The sequence below is a fragment of the Hordeum vulgare genome, chromosome 7H (assembly GCF_904849725.1).
Source record: "Hordeum vulgare subsp. vulgare chromosome 7H, MorexV3_pseudomolecules_assembly, whole genome shotgun sequence".
Lineage (NCBI taxonomy): Eukaryota > Viridiplantae > Streptophyta > Magnoliopsida > Poales > Poaceae > Hordeum > Hordeum vulgare.
In genome coordinates this window covers 343,438,968-343,464,049 of record NC_058524.1, presented here as the reverse complement: position 1 = coordinate 343,464,049, position 25,082 = coordinate 343,438,968, and positions in this window count along the sequence as shown.

Below are 25,082 nucleotides of genomic sequence, written 5' to 3'. Positions count from 1 at the left end.
TCAATTTAACTTTAGGGAGATGGTCGTGATCCCATACCTGAGGGTGTGGTGCATCCCTACCGTTGCGGTTGTATCCATGTGGACGACCGGCGGCTTGTCGTGGTGGTGGTTGTTGTTCCCCGTGCTGAACTGGAGCATGCTCTCCCTCAGCATCGTAATCACCATCGTAATCATCATCATAATCATCATGCTGCTCAGCCGTAGAAACCTCAGCAGCAGCAGCAGCAGCACCAGCACCAGCACCAGCAGCAGCAGTGGGAGGATCAAGACCAATAAAAGGCTGCACGTGGCCGAGAGGCACGCGTCCCGGTCGTCGCCGTTGTTGTGGTTGAAGGGGAACAGAAGCTATAGCTGGTGGTGGTAATCTGGCAAGCACCTCATTGAACTTGGCATTCATCTTGGTGTCGAATTTCTGCTCCATACCGTCCAGCTTTTCCATGGCCTCTCCAAAGGTTGTTAGGAAACCCTGTACCTGCTGAGACATCATTTGCTGAAATTTATCATAAAGCTCCTGGTTGGTCAGGTTCTCCCAGTCGATCTCCTCGTCGTGTGATCCTGGCATGGTTAGCAGCAATAGGAACACAGCAAAATATGACCCTACAGACTACTAGGAAGTGGTGGTGGTGTGTCACAAATCTGTCAAGCAAATCTCAATTTCTTACAAATTCTTACCCAGCAGCAGGTGGCGATCGGCAACCGGTGTAGTCAAAACTCTCGAAGGTTGGATATAGCGATTGCCAGGTGGTGTCAAACACACGATGTAGATGTATGTGGAGCTGGGAAGGCTTATAATATGGTAGCAAGAAGGGTCAGCTATAATCAGTTCAGAGATGCAAAATTGAAAAGACGCTCAACGACGGTACCGTGCTGGTCCTAGGCTAGATCGTACTAGAGACGCGAGCCTAGAACACCAACGAAGTCACGACGACACGTACTAATCAAGGGAAGAGCCACTCTGATTTTTTTTTTTTTTTTTTTTTTGCTTTTTTTTTCTTTTTTTTTTCTTCAGGAAATCACTATAATGGCGAGTGGCTCAAAACTCTTCCCAAGGACTAAAAACAGGATAGGGACGAAATTTTTTGGGGACACTTTTTTTTTTTTTTTTGTAGCGGTGCGGGGCTGCGGCGGCCAAAAAAATGCGAAAAAATCACTATGATGGCGAGGGTCTCAAAACTCTTTAAAAAACCTAACAAAACGATAGGGAAAAAAAATTTCACCCCTCGAAATTTTGGCCTAAAAAGTGCTCTGGAAAGCGTGCCAGACTCTTTTTTTTTTTTTTTTCCGAAACCTACTCAGGTAAGGAAACGCGAAATCGAAATCAAATAGATCTCGAAATTAACCTAAACCGAAACAGACTAGGATGGTAATGGATATATGGTGGTGGTATATGGCAGCAAGGATAATGGTGGCGTGGTGGTGGTATACTTTTTTTTTTTTTTTTTTTTTTTTTTTTTTTTCCGAAACCTACTCAGGTAAGGAAACGCGAAATCGAAATCAAATAGATCTCGAAATTAACCTAAACCGAAACAGACTAGGATGGTAATGGATATATGGTGGTGGTATATGGCAGCAAGGATAATGGTGGCGTGGTGGTGGTATATGGCAGCAAGGATAATGGTGGCGTGGTGGTGGTATATGATGAAATACGATGTGGTGACGGCGTGACAAACTATGAACAGAACTCGAAACTCTAAAGAACTAGACACTAAGACCAGCAACTCGACACGACGATGTAACCGCAAATTCAACTAAGCAAACTACTGAAAAGATTATGCAAAGGCTCAGATTGGTTCGGATATGAAGATCTAAGCCTAATATTTTTTTTTTGGCTGTTTCGTGGACGATAGGTATGAAGAACAGATCCGATCTCAAGATGAAAAACTGGTAGAATCTCACCGAGCAACCTGAAAATCTGATACCACTTGATAGAGGCGAAGTTGTCCCTGTCTTTCGATGAGATCGTGGATATCGTTTAGATGGAGTAGACTTTGACGATCCGACTACGAACGTGTGAGGACGTCGCGCCTTAGCAATCGCTAAACCAACTCCGAGAGGTTATTGATCACGCCGGAGCACGATCAACCTGACCACGAGGGTCTGTTTCCTGCACGCAAACGAAGAACAAGCAAGAAACCAAGATTGCAATCAGGATATTGCGCATATAAGAGAAAAGCTTTATTGATGAAGGTGGGGTTCTGTGACGTCTTTGTCTGGTCGTAGAACACAAACGAAGAACGCGAAGTTGCAGCTATGGCGAACTTGAAATCTAAACAAAACCCAAGTCTAAACGGTGCCCTAAGGGCTGTATATATGAGGGAAAAGAGAGGCAATTTCGTAACCCTTGGGGAAGGGTTCCGAAAACAGCCCTAGTCTCGGTTTCCCTACACATACGGACTCTATATTATGGTATTTCGAAATTACATGGGCCTGGCCCAAAAATAAGGTGGCGCAACACCTATAATAGCCTATGGACGAAATTAATAAAGTGGGGTCTTGAATATTTCGTCCAAAGTCTTCATGCTCTCCTTATGGTGGCTTTAAAGTGCGGAAATCACCAAGGGAAGCTCCATTGTTCTCTCCCGCGCGTGCCCCTTGTTTGCCATGCTTCATCCCGCTCCAACGGATATCCTTCTTGTCCATGCTAGGTCCTTCATTCATGAGAACAACAAAAGTATCTAACTTAGGCAGCATCATATGTTCATGAACATTAGAAGTATTCCCAATAAACGAAAGTACCTGGTAATTCAATTGGCGTGCACGAGCTCTAGTAACTGGTCCAGTATGTATAGCAGCTGGTGCTGTGGGTGTAGCAATGGTATTGATGTCCTCATCATCCCCCTCTCTCAAGCCCTGAACAGACTCCATATCACGGCTCTCAATGAAGCCAATGAGGTGGCAGTGACTTTGTATCATAAAACATGATGATTCCTAGGGAGACAGAATCTATATGACTAGAGGTAGGGCAAATGGAGGGTCAAGGGTCCCACAAGCTCACATGGCACGCTCTAGGGGGCACCAACTGAGTTCTACAAAAATATTTATTATTAATTCTACAAAAGTTCTTCGTAAATTCTTAGCCGGTTCCGAGAACTGAGGTTGTTCTGCTGAACATAACGTGATTTCGGGTTAGTTTTGTTCAACTCGTGCAAAATAGATTCCAAAAAAAGAGCAAAAGTGTTAACGTTTAGGATGTACTAAGTCCCACAAACTCAACTCATTACTTTTCGTCAAGCAATTCAGTTGTTAAACTGGAAGTGATAAAGAAAAACCTGTACACACTCTTTTGTTTGTGTTGTTGTATATAAGCCTAACTAGTAATCATATTTTCGGAACCATGTCAACGATAACCCTTAGCTCTCATATTAATCACGAAAATAGCATAATCAACTAGTGAGAAATAATAATGCATCTCAAATTCCAACATTTGTCAAAGTAACCATGATATAATATGATAGTTTAGTATTTTGTTATCCCTTTCTAAGACCGCCAAACATACTTGCAGAGCACCTCCAAAGTTAAAGCAGCGACTAAACATTGTAATTAAGGGTAGAGAAGATCAATTCACGCTCGGATTCAATATTATCTAGACTCAATGCGTGTTAAACTAGGAATAACAATAGTGCTCTCTATGTTGGTGTTGTAATGATAAGGTGATGACTCAAAAATAAATGTAAATAACATGAAAGTAAATGGAAAGGCCCTTTGTAGAGGGAAGTAGAGATATCAGCGGTGCGAGAGATCAGAGATTAAAATAGAGATGGATATATTTTGGATGGTGTACCTTTCCTATCAATGTCATGACAAATGATTTCAAAATCTTCCATGCAAAACACATTATTGGCGGTATCCATGTAGAAAGGAAAATGTTTACACCCCCACAACCATACAAAACAAAAGCCATAGCTAGCCAAATTGATGGGTGCCCGCCAAACAATCAACTTTCCTAGGGGGTTTCTTTTATTATATTTTCTTTGCCATTGTTTAACAAGACTAGGAACCCCAATTACTAGCCTATCTCATGCAAGACGAGTGAAAAACTTTTGTCATGATAATAACCTGTTTAGCATGGAAGATATTGACCACCCCATCACTCCATGAGAGGTACGGGCACACCAAAGAGATGTTTATTTGAATGATTAGACATGACACATGCAAATTTACTTGAAACGACAGGGTAATACCGTATATAGGTAGGTATGCTGGACTCTTTTCAAATAACTTTGGGTTTGATGGATTTCAGTGACATGCAGCATTTCCACTTAGTACATGCAAAGGCTAGCAAATAGATTGACATGCCACCAATTAGAGAGCGACAACGATCATAATCATGCATTGTGAATGTTTAACATTGAATATGAGAATGAGGTGGATACAAACACTTTAAACCAAAATATCATAAATGATATATTGGTTTTGAATCAACTACATGCGTGAGCATGTGCGAAGTCGTCAAGCCAATTGAGTTCTTTTGAGGAGGATACCACCCTAACATACTACATCATAATCATTTTAATGCCTCTTCACACACAATATAGATTATTATCCCTTCCTAGCTACTTAAGCATGGCATGAACAACTATAATCTTTAATTGCCATCATGAACATGTTTACTCATAATATGCTAGATTAGGACTATGGAGTTTAACATACTTAAAAAATAAAAACAAGAAGAGTTCATACCAACGTATCTTCACCACAAACACTTCATCAAATTGTCGTGATAATTGCCTTTTGCTTGCATGACCAAATGTTGTGATAATAATAATTGTGCAAGAGTGTCGTGGACTAGACTAGAATCTTATTGGGACCCTGACTAATAAGTCGAAGTCACCGAATGCACGTGTAGAGTGATCCCATGATCAATGATCATTGAACACATATAAACCGAATAACAAGAGTCTTACGTCCACTATGTACCATGTTGCACAAATATGACCATTATGGCCAAGTATTCATTGATAGGACCATGAATGCCAAACATTACATAACCAATCGCAATGGAAATCTTCATTGATAACTTGGTCCCATGCCATCTACCTTAACCCTACAAGCATTCTGACTGGGAAGCATACTAACTTGCATATTCATCACCAAGGTACTCCCGATATCCCGTTCCTTCATGTGTGGCCAAGTAAATATCCAGGGACAAGCTAGCGAGTACTTTTGAATGTACTCTCAAGCAATCCTTGTTTGGAACAAGGTACACAAATGCATGGTATAACACTAAGCAAGTAGTTTTGCGAAAATCTAATTTTGAATGAGATATAACGTCCTATCATTTGTAATATCATGGATCATGGAACAACTCAAGTTTAATCATCTCACCAAGTCATCTTACTTAGCTCAAGTGTTTATTTTGTCAGACACACACACACACACCAAGTTTGTAAAACACTAGACATAGTTTAAGTAACACCACCCAACTGTCCTTGACCCTAGACACGGCAATTTGAATAGTTTGACACCTTATAGAGGTTGCACATGTTGGCCACAAGAATCAGGCAACTTCCATGCCATCCATGACTCGCGGAATATTAATCGGGGAAATTTTGGACTATCTTTTGCTTGTGTTAAACTTTGTTGTGTTTGATCATACGCTTGCTAATTTATGTTACTATTTGATATCTTTGTGATATTCATATGATGATCACTCTCTCATGTTTGGCGTTATTTGCATTGTAATCCATTCATATCATTTACGTGCACCAGCAAGATGTATGTCACATGGAAGAGTGATATGTCATCCTTATTGTTTGTGCATGTGCATTCAAATGCAAATTTAAAATAATACACAAATTTAGGGGGCATCTCTTGCTTATCACATACATCTCAAAGCGACAATGTTATACATTGATTATATTTTATGGTGAAGCTTTGACCTATATGTTGTCATCAATTACAAAAAAGGTGGAGATTAAAAGGACAACTTCTCCCAAGGACGTTTTGGTAATTAATAACAATATATATTTCATTGGACTAATGAATCAATCAAGTATATTTCAGGAGAAGCTTAATGATTGGATTGGCTAGGATTGTGAGGAGATTCTCTAGATGCTTGGAACATCAATTGGAAAAATCTTCTAGACTATACATTTTATATTCATGTGAGAAATCACATTTTGACTCCATAGGAAAGTCAACACTATTAAAAGGGGATGAGGTATCTATGATGATCTGGTTGCTCAAATTCTTAGAGATTATCCACCAAACTCCTCAGCATTTCTCGCACAATATATTCTGTCCAAAATCCTGAAGTCAAATTTGGTGCCACCAACTTTCCACAATCGACCTTGTCGAGTTTTCCTTAGACATATTCGAAAGCTAAACTCTAGGAATTCTATGCAACAAATTTGCGCTTTAGTCCGGATGAAAAGTAGTAACCAACTCTATCAATACAAGATATTCAACTTCGGAGTTTCCGTGTTTTTTTCTTGGAGCCATGGAGTCACGGGAGCTGCCTAGGCCAACAGAATCGGACTCAGTGAGTTGATGTATATTGGTCTCGGCGAAATGCCTAAAGTTAGAGCATTTTGCACTAGTCAGGGAAACCAAGTGTTTACTTCGGTTCCACCGAGTTGGGCAATAATGTTATGACGGTTCGATTTTTGGACATGGCTATATGATCCCTCCACCTCCCTCTCTTTCGTTGAGGGAACACTCGGAACAAGCAAACACTTCCACCGTACGTTTTCTGAGATAGAACCACCTACTTATGTGTTGAGATCCAGATCTTCGTCTCCAACCATATGAATCTTGATTTCTAGCCTCCCCAAGTTGCTTTCCACCCAATCAATCTCTTCTACCTAGCCAAATTATATGAAAGAGTGATTGATTGTTGAGGAGACTATCTTTCGAAGCACAAGAGCAGGGAGTTCATCATCCTTACCACATCTATTACCTTTTGGAGAGTGGTGTCTCCTAGATTGGTTAGATGTTGCTTGGGAGCCTCCAAATCGTGGGTAGTTTAACCAATAAGATTGAAAGGCTAGGAGGTCGCCTAATTCGTAAAGATCTACCTTGAATGAGGATAGTACTCCGTGGGTGTTATCCATGGTGGAATAGATAAGGTTGTTTCTTCATGGACCCTTCGTGGGTGGAGCCTTCCATGGAATCACGCAACAGTTACCCTCCGTGGGTTTAAGTCCCCATCGACGTGGGTGCACGATAGGACCACCTATCAGAACCATGCCAAAAAATCATTGTCCCTTCATTGCGTTCGATATTCCTATCCCTACACTTTAATTACACTTGCATGTATTTACATTCCACTTCTGTACTCATAGAATTTCATTTGTACGGTGTGCTAGACTTGCCAAACCATAAAATTGGGAAAATGCTAAGTTTTTATTTGGTCACGTAGTCTAATCACCCCTCTCTAGACATACTTCGGATCCTACACGTGATATTAGAGATTTGGTTTCCATTAAATTGGTTTTGAAACGTAGGAGAATATGGCATCTAGTGAGGGTAAGTACCACCGTAGAGGTCCATATTTTCACTACTGTGGGATGGTCCAAAGAGGACACATCAATCAGAGAACCTTCGACGAAACTGTGTGTGATGGTGGAATCGCAAACTCTATAGTTATACCTCCATCGTTAATAACAAAAACTGTATGCGATGGTGGATCCATCAAATACGATTGAGAAAAAAGTTACGTATCTGATACATGGCATACAATTATGAAAGACGAATTGCTTGCGATGAGACAGAATTATACAAATGCTTAACCAGATAAAGTATGTGTGATGTACGTGGCAGCCATTTGTCATACCCTTCGGCACCTACAAGAGCACCCCACCTGCCCTCTCAGACGCTAGCCCCACTCCTCCTTCTCCCTCATGCAGCCGCTCGCTCCCTACACACATGGCCTACGCGGCCGTCGCCATAGCCAAGATCGCCCCACGGTCACTGTGCCCCGCTCTCCCCGTAACACTGACCATCACAGCCTCATCATCCTCTTCTTCCTCGGACGACTGGAGCTGCGCCGCCGAAATTCACCGGCACCGGTGCTTCCCCGAGCTCGCTGCCCCGTGTCGCACCGCTGTGAGACCCTCTACTCCTGCCCTTACGTCACTAGCTTCCTCTCGCTCCGCAGCTAGCTCCCCACTGTTGCCGTGCTTGCGTCGCCGTTGTTTTCCTCGTCGATGCACCCGTAACAAGCCTGACTCGCTTCGAAGTATGCAGACATGCTTTTGGGGTTCCCCGTGCCCTGCAGACCGTTGCCCAATTTAACATGAAATCCACACTGCATCTGGCTGACGTTGGCCGCGTATCCTGCCACTTCCGGCCCGGCCACCACCACCCATAGATGCAGTGCTTCCCGGGCATTTGAATGCGCCACCCCGCGCTCCAAATGGAGTCTAGTGGGTGAAACGGTCGGCCGTTGTTCTGATGACCTAGCTGGGGCCACCCCCAGGATCGCTAACCTGTGGGCAAAGCCCCCCCCCCCTGACCATTGTGGGGGTTAACTGGCTGACTGGGTAGAACCCAGTCATTGCCACTAGGACCCCTCACCAATGAGCATTTTATTAATTAGGTTAATCATTTTTTAAAGTAATGGACCTATGACATGTGGGACACCCCCCTTTTAAGTTAGTAGTTAATTAATTAGACTAATTAAATTGAACCTCAAGTCATTAACAAGTGGGGACCATGTTAGTTAGTTTAGTTAAATTCGTTAATTTAAACCCTTGTTAGTCCCATTGTATATGACAGGTGGGTCCGAGTGGTCAGTGTGACCAGCCAAACTCGCTTGTTGACTACTCACATCACACTTATTTCATTGTGATGTAATATAGACTTTTTCAAATTAAATTAATTCTGATAATATCTTAAAATGATTAAAAACTTTGAAAAATCATATAAAATAATATGTAAGTCGGATGAAAATAATTTTTACATGAAAGTTGCACCGGAAAATCCTGCGAATTCGAATACGCCGTGTGTTCATATTTCATGTGCTCCTAGCATGATGAACATGGACATTTTGGTGTTAGGGTCACCTGTCCGGTAGTATCCAAAGATCCGGGAAATATCATCACATATTTTCCCGCTCCGTCCATGACGTGTAGTAATCCGTTAGCTCATCCCTAACACTGCATATTGCCATGTCATGCATCATGATGCATTTTCTTGATTTTATTTATTGTTTCTTCCCCCTTTTCTCTCTGGTAGACCCCAAAGTTGTTGCTGCTGCTGGGTACGACTACGCCCCTAATGACCAGCCTTATGTAGCAGAGCAACAAGGCAAGCAACTCCCCTTTGAACATTCTGATATCATCCATTATTCCTCCCTCATGCTTGCATTATATTTTGCTACTATTGTAGATAGCTCCTATTCTGATGCATAACCTATTTTTGTCAAACTACTATTGTACACTATTACATATCAAATGCTTAGTATAGTTGAATTAGTGATCCCTAGTGACCCCACTTAGTCCTAGTTACCCCTGCATCATCATCGAAAACTTGATGACTTGAAGACTCAAAGAACCGAAGACTCGATCAACCGATCGACAAGCCATGACCCATCACATCACTTCACACCACCTTAGTTGTACGACTCTGCAGAGATACTATCGAGTATAGAGGGTGATACCTCGTAATGTACTCCTGATGTTAACTCTGTAGTGTAGTTAACCGCGGGTGGATTATAGAGGGTGACTCTTCCTTCACCACTTCCGATAATGACTTTGTCGTGCAACCCCTCAAGAAAGAAACGTCGAGGGTGATTCCACCCTGGTCCTCTTGACGGTTACATCAATTGGAATGCATCGAGGGTGAACCTCGGATTCCTCCAATGTTATAGACACACTATTACTTTCACTTTACTACTCAAACATGATGAGATGTGTGGTCTAGGTGGATTCCTGCATGATTGTGACGAGGCATGTCCGAGCATTATTGGCCCCTGCCACACATCCTCGAGACGGGGTGACGGGACCACATATCTTGGATCATTGATCGTCACCGTAGTTAACAAAACGTTAATGGGATTGGTTATTTGATCTGAGTTGCTCGACTCACCTTTTATGCACTAACCTTCACGCGGGAGAAGTTATGGGTACTCGGTGTCGTTGTATCAGCCGAAGCTCTTCGAACGTCAGAAATGGAGTGGCACGCGCCCGAGTGGTCCACGGAAGCATTGACCTTGTATAAGAGTTGCCACGACTGATCCTGGCTACCCTCCCAAAGTGCAGGAGTGCAAAGGGAAATGGGCCCAAGAACCCTGTGTTCTTAGGATTTAGACCGGCAGGCTGGCTTTTTGTTGAGCCTAGGTAGGGCTACGACATGCTCATCTCCCAAGGACGGTCATGACCGAGGAAAGTGTGTCTGGCCAAAGGTTACCAAGCGTGTTAGGAAATGTGGTGCACCCGTGCAGGGATGATTGAACTATTCGAATAGTCGTGTCGATGGTAACAGGACAACTTGGGGTTGTATCCCAATTTAACACAACTAGAATTATCATTTAAATTGAAATGTTGGCTTCGAGATTACTTTCTTGCAGGGAGTCGAAGAAGGCTCTCTAGGCGTACTTAATAAATTCGCTGCAACATAATTACGACATATGTGTTACTGATCTACACTCTTCTAATACTCCAAGACACTAAAGATGCTAGTCTTCGATATGACTAGGTCTTCTCTCTATTGTGGAAACTCTGCAGTCAGTCCAAAGGTATGGCCACATTCCTTTGGTACTAGTGCATACTTAGCATAGTTCTGATGCCATCCTTGCGAGTACATTGGATGAGTACTCACCGTTGCTTTGCTCCCCTTTTCCCCCTTCATACGATTGCCACGACTAGATGACGGAGCCCACGAGGCAGTTGATCCCCCTGGTGACTACTACTACACCAACAGAGTGTACTACTACGTGGAGGCTGCTGAGTAGTTAGCAGGCTCCCATGCAGGAGGCCTTGCCTCTTCAGTCCATGTTATGTATGTGCTAGCCTTCTTAAGGCAAAACTTCTTGACTTATGTCTATACTAAGATATTATTTGCTTCCGTTGACTCGTGTGTATTCGATCTTATGTATTCGAGCCCTCAGGCCTCTAGCTTGTAATATGAAGCTCGTATGACTTTTAGTTTGTGTCTGGAGTTGCGCTGTGATATCTTCCCGTGAGTCCCTATTCTTGGTTGTACGCATTTGTGTGCATGGCTAGCGTACGATCAAGTTGGGGGAGTCACAAATAGTACATAATTACTTTGACCAAAAGCGAAGCACCAATGCTGGAGTAGTTTCTAAGACGTTTAATGGACTTAGTACCTCATCTAAGCACCCATGCATTGGAAGAAGCCAATACTGCAATTAGATTGCTAATGGTATTACTAGTTCATAAATGAAAGTATTACCAACATCTACATCAACACATAATAAACATACTGAAGCATACATATAAGACACACAAACTAGATAGCTAGGGTAGTACTGGACATGTACATATAAATCAATCTTGATCGTACCCGCCAACAATGTAAAACTTCCCCACGTTCTCTGCGTACGCGTCGTGCGCCACCCTACAAGAATACTTATGCCTGAAGGAGCCAACAGCTTGTGCTCTAGCATGAGCGAGAACACTTGAAAACATGGGGTGAAGCCTTTGGGCGCAGAACAGGCATCCGAAGCCCCCATTCTGGGTCCTAATACAACGATTATGTGTTCCCGTATAGAGCTTCCTAAGGTTTTGTTTCTTGTACATCCTCTGGTCATATTTATTGTTGCCAACGTCGTTTGATAGCACCTATATATATAATTTAAAAAGTCATGATATTGATGAATGAAATGTATAAAATGATACCACAAACAACTTAGTGCAACAAAATTATTATCTAATGAGTATAAATTCATGAACTGATTATTGTCAAACAAACAAGGAACTTTAAGTAAGTACTACTCCCTATTATCACTAAAGTAGTGATCTAAATGCTCTTATAAAGTGTTTATTTACAAAGACGTATATGTATAATCATCTATGTAGACGGATTATTAGCAAAATGATAATTTGTACAGATCAACCAATAAATCTCTGTAAAATCTTAGACATAATATTAGCATAATCCTTGTTACAGATGTGACTTATCCAAGTCACTCATAGTTTACCTACCAAATAATCAATACGTACACACTACACGGATCTATTGGATCATACTCTGATTACATGGATTGAAATAACATGAACTCGAGGCTCTGCATTCCAAAAAAGGCAGAAACATAACTAATGAGAGATACCCTATGATTGAGTTACCAAAAGAGGGGGTCTAACCTGTTCTCCATCATCGTTTGAGTTGTCACCGTCGGAGTCATTGTTGCTGAATGTTGGGTAACGTAGCATAAATTCAAAATTTTCCTACGCATGTTCAGATCTTCCTATGGAGAGACCAGCAACGAGAGAGGGGTAAGAGCATCTTCATACCTATGAAGATCGCTAAGCGGAAGCGTTGCTAGAACGCGGTTGATGGAGTCGTACTCGCAGCGATTCCGATCTAGTGCCGAACAACGGCACCTCCGCGTTCAACACACGTGCAGCCCGGTGACGTCTTCCGCACCTTGATCCAGCAAGGAGGAGGGAGAGGTTGGGGAAGAAGACCAGCAACACGACGGCGTGGTGTTGGTGGAGAGACGAGGTCTCCCGGCAGGGCTTCGCCAAGCGCCGGCACAGAGGAGGAGGAAGAAGTGCAGGGCTGCGCCGAGGGAGAGGGAAAACTGTGTCGTCCAAAGGCCAAAAGTGCCCACTATATATAGGGGAAGGGGAGAGGGGTGCCACCCCTAGGGTTCCCACCCTAGGGGGTGCGGCAGCCCTCCCAGATGGGGAAAGTGGCGGCCAGATGGGGAGGAGGGGGTGGCGCACCCCTCTGGTGGGCCTAAGGCCCACCTAAGTTAGGGTTCCCCCCCTTTCCCCCCTTTTCTGGTGCACATGGGCTGGGTGGGGGTGCACCAGCCCACTTAGGGGCTGGTTCCCTTCCCCACTTAGCCCATCTAGCCTCCCGGGGTCGTCACCCCCCTTCGGTGGTCCCCCGGGACCACCTCCGATGGTCCCGGTGGTCCCGGTACGTTACCGGTGATGCCCGAAACACTTCCGGTGTCCGAAACCATCCGTCCTATATATCAATCTTTACCTCTGGACCATTCCGGAGCTCCTCCTGACGTCCGGGATCTCATCCGAGACTCCAAAAAACTTTAGGTAATCTCGTATAACAATTCCCTATAACCCTAGCGTCATCGAACCTTAAGTGTGTAGACCCTACGGGTTCGGGAGACAGGCAGACATGACCGAGACACTTCTCTGGCCAATAACCATCAGCGGGGTCTGGATACCCATGGTGGCTCCCACTAGCTCCACGATGATCTCATCGGATGAACCACGATGTCAAGGATTCAATCAATCCCGTATACGATTCCCTTTGCCTGTCGGTATAGAACTTGCCCGAGATTCGATCGTCGGTATACCTATACCTTGTTCAATCTCGTTACCGGTAAGTCTCTTTACTCGTTCCGTAGCACGTCATCGTGTGACCAACTCCTTAGTCACATTGAGCTCATGATGATGTTCTACCGAGTGGGCCCAAAGATACCTCTCCGTCACACGGAGTGACAAATCCCGATCTCGATTCGTGCCAACCCAACAGACACTTTCGGAGGTACCCGTAGTGCACCTTTATAGTCACCCAGTTACGTTGTGACGTTTGATACACCCAAAGCACTCCTACGGTATCCGGGAGTTGCACAATCTCACGGTCGAAGGAAAAGATACTTGACATTAGAAAAGCATTAGCATACGAACAATACGATCTAGTGCTAGGCTTAGGATTGGGTCTTGTCCACCACATCATTCTCCCAATGATGTGATCCCGTTATCAATGACATCCAATGTCCATGATCAGGAAACCATGATCATCTATTGACTAACGAGCTAGCCAACTAGAGGCTTGCTAGGGACACATTGTGATCTATTCATTCACACATGTATTACTGTTTCCTCTTAATACAATTATAGCATGAACGATAGACGATTATCATGAACAAGGAAATATGATAATAACCATTTTATTATTGCCTCTAGGGCATATTTCCAACAGTCTCCCACTTGCACTAGAGTCAATAATCTAGTTACATTGTGATGTATCGAACACCCATCGCATCATGGTGTTGATCATGTTTTGCTCCTGGAAGAGGTTTAGTCAACGGGTCTGCAATATTCAGATCCGTGTGTACTTTACAAATATCTATCACTCCACTTTGGACATGGTCCTGGATGGAGTTGTAGCGGCGCTTGATGTGCTTCGTCTTCCGGTGAAACCTGGGCTCTTTGGCTATGGCAATGGCTCCAGTGTTATCACAGAAGAGTGTCATAGGACCCGACGCGCTTGGAACCACTCCAAGGTCGGTGATGAGCTCCTTCATCCAAATTCCTTCATGAGCCGCTTCTGAAGCAGCTATGTACTCCGCTTCACATGTAGATGCTGCCACGACTTCTTGCTTGCTGCTGCACCAGCTCACTGCCCCACCATTCAACACATATACGTATCCGGTTTGTGACTTAGAGTCATCCGGATCTGTGTCGAAGCTAGCGTCGACGTAACCCTTTACGACGAGCTCTTCGTCACCTCCATAAACGAGAAACATATCCTTAGTCCTTTTCAGGTACTTAAGGATATTCTTGACCGCTGTCCAGTGTTCTGCACCGGGATTACATTGTTATCTCCCTACCAAGCTTATGGCAAGGTTTATATCAGGTCTGGTACACAGCATGGCATACATTAGAGAGCCCACGGCTGAAGCGTAGGGGACAGAACTCATCTTCTCTCTATCTGCTGCCGTGGTCGGCGACTGAGTCTTACTCAATCTCATACCTTGCAAAACTGGCAAGAACCCTTTCTTTGAGTTTTCCATATTGAACTTCTTCAATATCTTGTCAAGGTATGTACTTTGCGAAAGACCTATGAGGCGTCTCGATCTATCTCTATAGATCTTGATGCCTAATATGTATGCAGCTTCTCCAAGGTGCTTCATTGAAAAACTCTTGTTCAAATAGGCCTTTATGCTCTCCAACATCTCTATATCATTCCCCATCAATAATATGTCATCCACATATAGTACGAGGAAAGCTACAGAGCTCCCACTCACTTTCTTGTACAGACAGGCTTCTCCGTAAACCTGTATGAACCCAAACGCTTTAATCACCTCATTAAAGCGAATGTTCCAACTCCGAGATGCTTGCACCAGCCCATAGATGGAGGGCTGGAGCTTGCACACTTTGTTAGCACCCTTAGGGTCGACAAAACCTTCTGGTTGCATCATATACAACTCTTCCTTAAGATTCCCGTTAAGGAACGCTGTTTTGACGTCCATTTGCCAAATTTCATAATCATAAAAGCCGGCAATTGCTAACATGATTCGGACTGATTTCAGCTTCGCTACGGGAGAGAAAGTCTCTTCGTAGTCAATTCCTTGAATTTGTCGAAGACCCTTTGCGACAAGTCGAGCTTTGTAAACGGTTACATTACCGTTTGCATCAGTCTTCTTCTTGAAGATCCATTTATTTTCTATGGCTCGCCGGTCATCGGGCAAGTCCACCAAAGTCCATACTTTGTTCTCATACATGGATCCTATCTCGGATTTCATGGCTTCAAGCCATTTGTTGGAATCTGGGCCCGCCATTGCTTCTTCATAGTTCGAAGGTTCACCGTTGTCTAACAACATGATTTCCATCACAGGGTTGCCGTACCACTCTGGTGCGGAGCGTACCCTTGTGGACCTTCGCGGTTCAGTAGTAACTTGATCCGAAGCTTCATGATCATCATCATTAACTTCCTCTTCAGTCGGTGTAGGCACCACAGGAACAACTTCTTGCGTTGCGCTACTTTCCTGTTCGAGAGGGGGTGTAATTACCTCATCAAGTTCTACCTTCCTCCCACTTACTTCTTTCGAGAGAAACTCTTTCTCTAGAAAGGATCCGTTCTTGGCAACAAAGGTTTTACCTTCGGATCTAAGATAGAAGGTATACCCAATAGTTTCCTTAGGGTATCCTATGAATACGCATTTCTCCGCTTTGGGTTCGAGCTTTTCTGGTTGAAGTTTCTTCACATAAGCATCGCAGCCCCAAACTTTAAGAAACGACAACTTAGGTTTCTTGCCAAACCATAGTTCATACGGTGTTGTCTCAACGGATTTAGACGGTGCCCTATTTAAAGTGAATGCTGCAGTTTCTAATGCGTATCCCCAAAATGATAGCGGTAAGTCGGTGAGAGACATCATAGATCGTACCATATCTAATAAGGTGCGATTACGACGTTTGGACACTCCGTTGCGCTGTGGTGTGCCAGGCGGCGTTAGTTGTGAAACGATTCCACACTTCCTTAGGTGTGTGCCAAACTCGTGACTCAAATATTCTCCTCCACGATCAGATCGTAGACATTTAATTTTTCTGTCACGCTGATTCTCAACCTCACTCTGAAATTCCTTGAACTTTTCAAACGTCTCAGATTTGTGCTTCATCAAGTAGATATACCCATACCTACTCAAATCATCGGTGAGAGTGAGAACATAACGATAACCACCACGAGTTTCAACGTTCATTGGACCACACACATCAGTATGTATTATTTCCAATAAGTCGGTGGCTCTCTCCATTATTCCTGAGAATGGAGTCTTAGTCATCTTGCCCATGAGGCACGGTTCGCATGTGTCAAATGATTCAAAGTCAAGAGACTCTAGCAGTCCATCAGTATGGAGATTCTTCATGCGCTTAACGCCGATATGACCAAGGCGGCAGTGCCACAAGTATGTGGGACTATCATTATCAACTTTGCATATTTTGGTACTCACACTATGAATATGTGTAACATCACGATCGAGATTCATCAAGAATAAACCATTCACCAGGGGAGCATGACCATAAAACATATCACTCATATAAATAGAACAACCATTATTCTCTGACTTAAATGAGTAGCCGTCTTGCATTAAGCAAGACCCTGATACAATGTTCATGCTTAAAGTTGGTACTAAATAACAATTATTAATGTTTAAAACTAATCCCGACGGTAGATGTAGAGGTAGCGTGCCGACGGCGATCACATCGACCTTTGAACCATTCCCGACGCACATCGTCACCTCGTCCTTGGCCAGTCTCCGCTTATTCCGCAGTTCCTGCTTTGAGTTGCAAATGTGAGCAACAGCACCGGTATCAAATACCCAGGAGCTACTATGAGCGCTGGTAAGGTACACATCAATAACATGTATATCACATATACCTTTAACGTTGCCGGCCTTCTTGTCCGCTAAGTATTTGGGGCAGTTCCGCTTCCAGTGACCTTTTCCCTTGCAGTAGAAGCACTCAGTCTCAGGCTTGGGTCCGTTCTTTTTCTTCTTCCCGGCATCTGGCTTACCGGGCGCGGCAACAGCTTTGCCGTCTTTCTTGAAGTTCTTCTTACCCCTGCCTTTCTTGAAACTAGTGGTCTTGTTGACCATCAACACTTGATGCTCCTTCTTGATTTCTACTTCTGCAGACTTGAGCATCGAGTACAACTCGGGAATGGTTTTCTCCATCCCTTGCATGTTGTAGTTAAGCACAAAGCCTTTGTAGCTTGGTGGGAGAGACTGGAGGATTCTGTCAATGATAGCATCATCCGGAAGTTCGACTCCAAGTGAAGTCAGACGACCGTGTAACCCAGACATTTTGAGTATGTGCTCACTGACAGAACTGTTCTCCTCCATCTTACAGCTGAAGAACTTGTCGGAGACTTCATATCTCTCGACACGGGCATGAGCTTGAAAAACTAGCTTCAGCTCTTGGAACATCTCATATGCCCCGTGTTGCTCAAAACGTCTTTGGAGCCCCATTTCTAAACTGTATAACATGCCACACCTGACCAGAGAGTAGTCATCACTCCGCGCTTGCCAGACGTTTAGAATGTCCTGGGCTGCTGCGGGAGCGGGAGGGTCACCTAGCGGCGCATTAAGGACATAAGCCTTTTTAGCTGCTTCAAGGATGAGCTTCAGGTTGCGAACCCAGTCCGCATAGTTGCTACCATCATCTTTCAGCTTGTTTTTCTCTAGGAATGCGTTGAAGTTGAGGTTGACGTTGGACATCTACAATATTTATAGAGACAACTTTTAGACTAAGTTCATGACAATTAAGTTCATTTAATCAAATTAAGTATGAACTCCCACTCAAATCGACATCCCTCTAGTCATCTAAGTGTTACATGATCCATGTTGACTAACCCGTGTCCGATCACGTGAGACGGACTAGTCACCATGGTGAGCAACTTCATGCTGATCATATTCATCCATACGACTCATGTTCGACCTTTCGGTCTCTTGTATTCGAGGTCATGTCTGTACATGCTAAGCTCGTCGAGTCAACCTAGGTGTTTTGCGTGTGTAAATCTGGCTTACACCCGTTGTATGCGAACGTTAGAATCTATCACACCTGATCATCACGTGGTGCTTCGAGACAACGAACCTTCCCAATGGTGCACACTTAGGGGAATACGTTCTCGAAATTTTAAGAGGGATCATCTTATTATGCTACCGTCGTTTTAAGCAATAAGACGTAAAACATGATAAACATCACAATGCAATCATATAGTGACATGATATGGCCATTATCATCTTTACTCATTCGATCTCCATCTTCAGGCATCGCATGATCATCATCACATGATATGGCCATGATCTCCATCATCATGATCTCCATCATCGTGTCTTCGTGAAGTCGTCACGCCAACTACTACTATCACTACTACTATGGCTAACCGTTAGCAATGAAGTAAATGTAGTAAGCACATGGCGTTGCATCTCATACAATAAATTAAGACAACTCCTATGGCTCCTGCCGGTTGTCATACTCATCGACATGCAAGTCGTGAAACCTATTACAATAACATGATCATCTCATACATCATACATGCAACATCACAACTTTGGCAATATCACATCACATGTCAAACCCTGCAAAAACAAGTTAGACGTCCTCTAATTGTTGTTGCAAGTTTTACGTGGCTGATTTGGGTTTCTAGCAAGAACGCCGTCTTACCTACGTGACAGCCACAACGATGATATGCCAAAGCTATTTACCCTTCATAAGGACCCTTTTCATCAAATCCAATCCGACTAGAGTAGGAGAGACAGACACCCGCTAGCCACCTTTATGCACGATGTGCATGTCTGTCGGTGGAACCAGTCTCACGTAAGCGTACGTGTAAGGTCGGTCCGGGCCGCTTCATCCCACAATACCGCCGGAAAAGAATCAGACTAGTAACGGCAAGCAAATTGACAAACCATCGCCCACAACTTTTGTGTTCTACTCATGCATAGAATCTACGCATAGAAAGCCTGGCTCGGATGCCACTGTTGGGTAACGTAGCATAAATTCAAAATTTTCCTACGCATGTTCAGATCTTCCTATGGAGAGACCAGCAACGAGAGAGGGGTAAGAGCATCTTCGTACCTATGAAGATCGCTAAGCGGAAGCGTTGCTAGAACGCGGTTGATGGAGTCGTACTCGCAGCGATTCCGATCTAGTGCCGAACAACGGCACCTCCGCGTTCAACACACGTGCAGCCCGGTGACGTCTCCCGCACCTTGATCCAGCAAGGAGGAGGGAGAGGTTGGGGAAGAAGACTAGAAACACGACGGCGTGGTGTTGGTGGAGAGACGAGGTCTGCCGGCAGGGCTTCGCCAAGCGCCGGCAGAGAGGAGGAGGAAGAAGTGCAGGGCTGCGCCGAGGGAGAGGGAAAACTGTGTCGTCCAAAGGCCGAAAGTGCCCACTATATATAGGGGAAGGGGAGAGGGGGTGCCACCCCTAGGGTTCCCACCCTAGGGGGTGCGGCAGCCCTCCCAGATGGGGAAAGTGGCGGCCAGATGGGGAGGAGGGGGTGGCGCACCCCTCTGGTGGGCCTAAGGCCCACCTAAGTTAAGGTTCCCCCCCTCTCCCCCCTTTTCTGGTGCACATGGGCTGGGTGGGGGGCGCACCAGCCCACTTAGGGGTTGGTTCCCTTCCACACTTAGCCCATCTAGCCTCCCGGGGTCGTCACCCCCCTTCGGTGGTCCCCCGGGACCACCTCCGGTGGTCCCGGTGGTCCCGGTACGTTACCGGTGATGCCCGAAACACTTCCGGTGTCCGAAACCATCCGTCCTAGATATCAATCTTTACCTCCGGACCATTTCGGAGCTCCTCGTGACGTCTGGGATCTCATCCGGGACTCCGAACAACTTTCGGTAATCTCGTATAACAATTCCCTATAACCCTAGCGTCATCGAACCTTAAGTGTGTAGACCCTACGGGTTCGGGAGACAGGCAGACATGACCGACACACTTCTCTGGCCAATAACCATAAGCGGGGTCTGGATACCCATGGTGGCTCCCACTAGCTCCACGATGATCTCATCGGATGAACCACGATGTCAAGGATTCAATCAATCCCGTATACGATTCCCTTTGCCTGTCGGTATAGAACTTGCCCGAGATTCGATCGTCGGTATACCTATACCTTGTTCAATCTCGTTACCGGTAAGTCTCTTTACTCGTTCCGTAGCACATCATCGTGTGACCAACTCCTTAGTCACATTGAGCTCATGATGATGTTCTACCGAGTGGGCCCAAAGATACCTCTCCGTCACACGGAGTGACAAATCCCGATCTCGATTCGTGCCAACCCAACAGACACTTTCGGAGGTACCCGTAGTGCACCTTTATAGTCACCCAGTTACGTTGTGACGTTTGATACACCCAAAGCACTCCTACGGTATCCGGGAGTTGCACAATCTCACGGTCGAAGGAAAAGATACTTGACATTAGAAAAGCATTAGCATACGAACAATACGATCTAGTGCTAGGCTTAGGATTGGGTCTTGTCCACCACATCATTCTCCCAATGATGTGATCCCGTTATCAATGACATCCAATGTCCATGATCAGGAAACCATGATCATCTATTGACTAACGAGCTAGCCAACTAGAGGCTTGCTAGGGACACATTGTGATCTATTCATTCACACATGTATTACTGTTTCCTCTTAATACAATTATAGCATGAACGATAGACGATTATCATGAACAAGGAAATATGATAATAACCATTTTATTATTGCCTCTAGGGCATATTTCCAACACTGAAGTGGTCATCAAAGAGGTCGTAGTAGTCTTTGTGCAGCACCGCCTCCTAATGGGGACGCACGACGGGGCTTACAACGTCATGCCCGCGTTTCTGTCCATGCGAGACCTCATCGGTGGTGAGGGCAACGGCTTCGAACTACGCTGCACCAGTCCCTTCGATGGTGCACTAGGTCGGCAGCTGATACACTTTCGAGAGCGTTTACGTCTAGGAACGCCGGCGAGGATGTTGGCGCGGTGTGTGGAGAGCGGGGAGTGCGGCCGCCTTCTATAACCAGTGACACATGCACGATTAATATAAGGGAGGGCTCGCGTCCTAGTGAGCCTATGCAATGGTCTTCTCGCATGCCGCCCATTATTGCGTACCTTCATTCACACGTCCCCGGTGAGCCTGCGCCAAGGACTGCTCGCATGCATCCCATCAATTCAAACAGTGGCTCACACGTTTCTGGTAAGCCAAGACAACGGCCTGCTCACACAAGTCCCGTCAATTTACACACCTGCTCGAACGCCTCACAGTCAGCCTAAGCAGCGCACTGCTCGCATGCATCCCATTAACTCACATCTGCTCACACGGCAAGCAAGGCTAAAGGTGGTACATAATATTTTGTTTGGGCCAACGCACATTGTTGGATACTTTAATAATCGCTTGTGATGGTAACATGACAACTCTATGTACTAACCTTTAATAATCTCGCGTTTGTAAGAAAACTATATAAAAAACTTATCTCCAATTTGGCCAAAATTTATCACAGAATATATATATATATATCATGAAATTGAATGCCAAGTTTCATGATTTACAACTGATTTTTGGATTTACTTCAATTGAAAAATGAATATTTTTTCAATGTTTGAGGTAGAGCTATCTAAAAACCAAGATTTTAAATGTTCTCCATGACGCTCGGATGTTTGAGGTTTATTTCCATTTATTGCATGGAGACTAACCATGAACCCAAGGGCTCATATGATCTCCCCCAATGAATTAATGGAAACTGAACTAATGCATATTTTTGAATGATACATAAACATTTCATAATTTGAACATGGACTCATGTGTCACAAGTTTTCTGCATAAAAAAAGTTTGTCGCACCTTGAGTGGTGGTCGCGCAGGGGGGTGTCGTTCTGGAACACTTCATGGCATGATCCTCTCTGTCTGGGATTGTCCGTTTTGTTTGGCAGTTGTCACCCCAAATTATCAAAGTTGTGCATTTAATATTCGAAACAAGACGCAACACTAACGTCATGCATTTGTTTGGGATGCATGCACATGGTGGTGGTGGTCCCTCACACAATCATTCATGAATTATTACAATAGTAGAAAAAGGGCCTTTTGTCCCGGTTCGTAAGGGCCTTCTGTCCCGGTTTTGGAACTGGGACAAAAAGGTCGTTACTAATGCCCTTGGCCTTTAGTCCCGGTTCTTACACGAACCGCGACATATGGGCCTCCACGTGGCCGCTGCTGCCAAGCCAGGCACGGGGGCCTTTAGTCCCGGTTGGTGACATCAACCGGAACCAAAAGGCATCCACGCGTTAATACCTGGCTGGAGTTGAGGTTTTTTTTGAAAGGGGTTGGTTTAGGGGTTAATTTAGGTTGTTATTAGCTAGCTAGTAGAGAAAATTGTCCTCTCTTATATATCTTCGTGCTTGGTTTACCAACGCTACTGCTATGCCTAACGTTAACACGGCTTAGATTGAAAAGTGTCCTCTCTTATATATCTTCGTGCTTGGTTTACCAACACTACTGCTACTGTTATGCCTAACGTTAACACGACTTAGAAAAGTGTCCTCTCTTATATATCTTCGTGCTTGGTCATCCGTCGTGCTTTGTCAAACATATTTACAAAATGTAGACACGAGTTACATGCACATATATGCATGCTTTTTACACTATATCATTTCTTATCATTTCCATCAAATGGCAATAGTATTGTAATCGATCATCTAACAACTCATCATCAACTTAATCATATACCTAGTTATCATATGATACACATAAAATAAAACAGAGAAACATCATAATATATATATAGTCATCATATGCATCATGCATCCTAATTAATCGATCATGTCAAGTAATAATATAAACTAGAATAACTTGTCTCTCATAAGACCAAGTCCTCGCTCTTAGATATAATGTCATAACATAGAATAAGACCTATGGCTCCATGATGAATCATAGAGATCCAACGGTCTCCAGCTTGTGCCTTGCGAACCTTCTTTATTTCTCTCCATGCTTCAATTTGGAGTCTTTTTTATCTTGATTTGAAGTTAATCAAGTATGGAGCATAGAACTCAGCCCTGAGCGGGCTTCTAATTCTCATTTGACCTTCTGGGTCCATTAACACAGGCACTACATCATGTGGCAGATGTTGTTGATGAACACAGGCACTACATCATGTGGCACTACACCATGAACATTTTGGCGAATGTCATCTGGACTCAACCTATGCACTAGTGGCATGTAAAATGAATAATTTTGGCCAATTCCAAAATGATACGGGAAGGTATCCCTAGAAGCCAGAACACCAGCAACAAGAAAGTGGAGAAGATCATCCTTCTCCTCCGAAGTTAGATGTGATCCATACGTGTAGTGTGTCATGTCAATTAATTTCTGTAATTCAGTCGAAGCAACGAAATAAGTTGTAAATTATAATTTAACAAATTTAGTATATGGATGAACACCAACTATTTCTAAATATAAATGCAAATTACTTCACATGGAGGTAAAATAGGAAGCATATCTTCGACAACCACCCAAATTTTGTAATAATTTAATGTTTCAAAAATACTTAGAAATTCTGTAATTGTCCACAAGATATGAATATAACTTGTTAAAACATCAAATTCAATTTTGTAATAGTACACCTTGAGCTCTAAATAGTTCCACAAAATGTGGGCATCATATAAACCATTCAAAACGACCACATGTGCTACGATCATTCAAAGGACAATTTGGGTTGTTGTTGTTGTTTGTACAACATGTAACATGAGACAATTATAACTATGTCCCAATAACTAGGAACCTGCAACGTGTGGCCAAAGTTTTAACAGACGATGAACACCACATGACATGTAAATTGCGAGAGGAAAACAGGTTGACTACACCAACTATTTCGAAATATAAATGCAAATTACTTGACAAATATGGTTGATAAACTCACATGGAGGTAAAACAGGACGCATATCATCGACAACCACCCAAATGTCGATGTTTTCTGGCATATTATCTTCAGGACGAAGATTGAAGGTGATTTCCATTCCCTTATGAAATCCATATGCCTTGCAAAGATCTTCCCACTTTGGCCACCCAAATTCGGTTTGAAAAACTGAATTAAATACTTGGATAACAAATGTGTGACCATGTATAGTCCTCAGCTTAGCGCTCCTCATCTCAATTCTCTTGTGGCCTTCGAAACCGAGCCTCTCCAACACATATCTTCTTGCATGGCAAGGGAGGCACATATCGCCGTTCTCGTCAAGTTTCATGCTGAAGAACCTATCGTCTCGCCGGTGAGGCATGTTGCACATACCCCGAGAGTCGCCGCAATATTCACACTCCTAATATCCATCGTCAGACATTTCCTGTTTTAATGTGGTAAATGTGTGTACACAACAATATAGTCGTGACACACTATATATATCAAAAGAATTGAACATCTATACATTCCGATCGACAAAACTTAGCAGAATTTAGCAAGCAAAAGTGAGAAACTAACTACTGTCGACATGCACCACATGCATGTTGCCTTCACTTCAATAATCCAATCCATGTTCATTTCACCTGCTGATATATAATAACTCTTCATGCTCGCATCATGCATCATCATATATAATAACAAGTCCTACTAATTAATCATCATCATACAACTTCTACTCGTTATTAATAACACGTCATACGATCATCATCCTCATAGTCATCGAACCAACCCTACTTAATTGATCTTAGCATATGATCA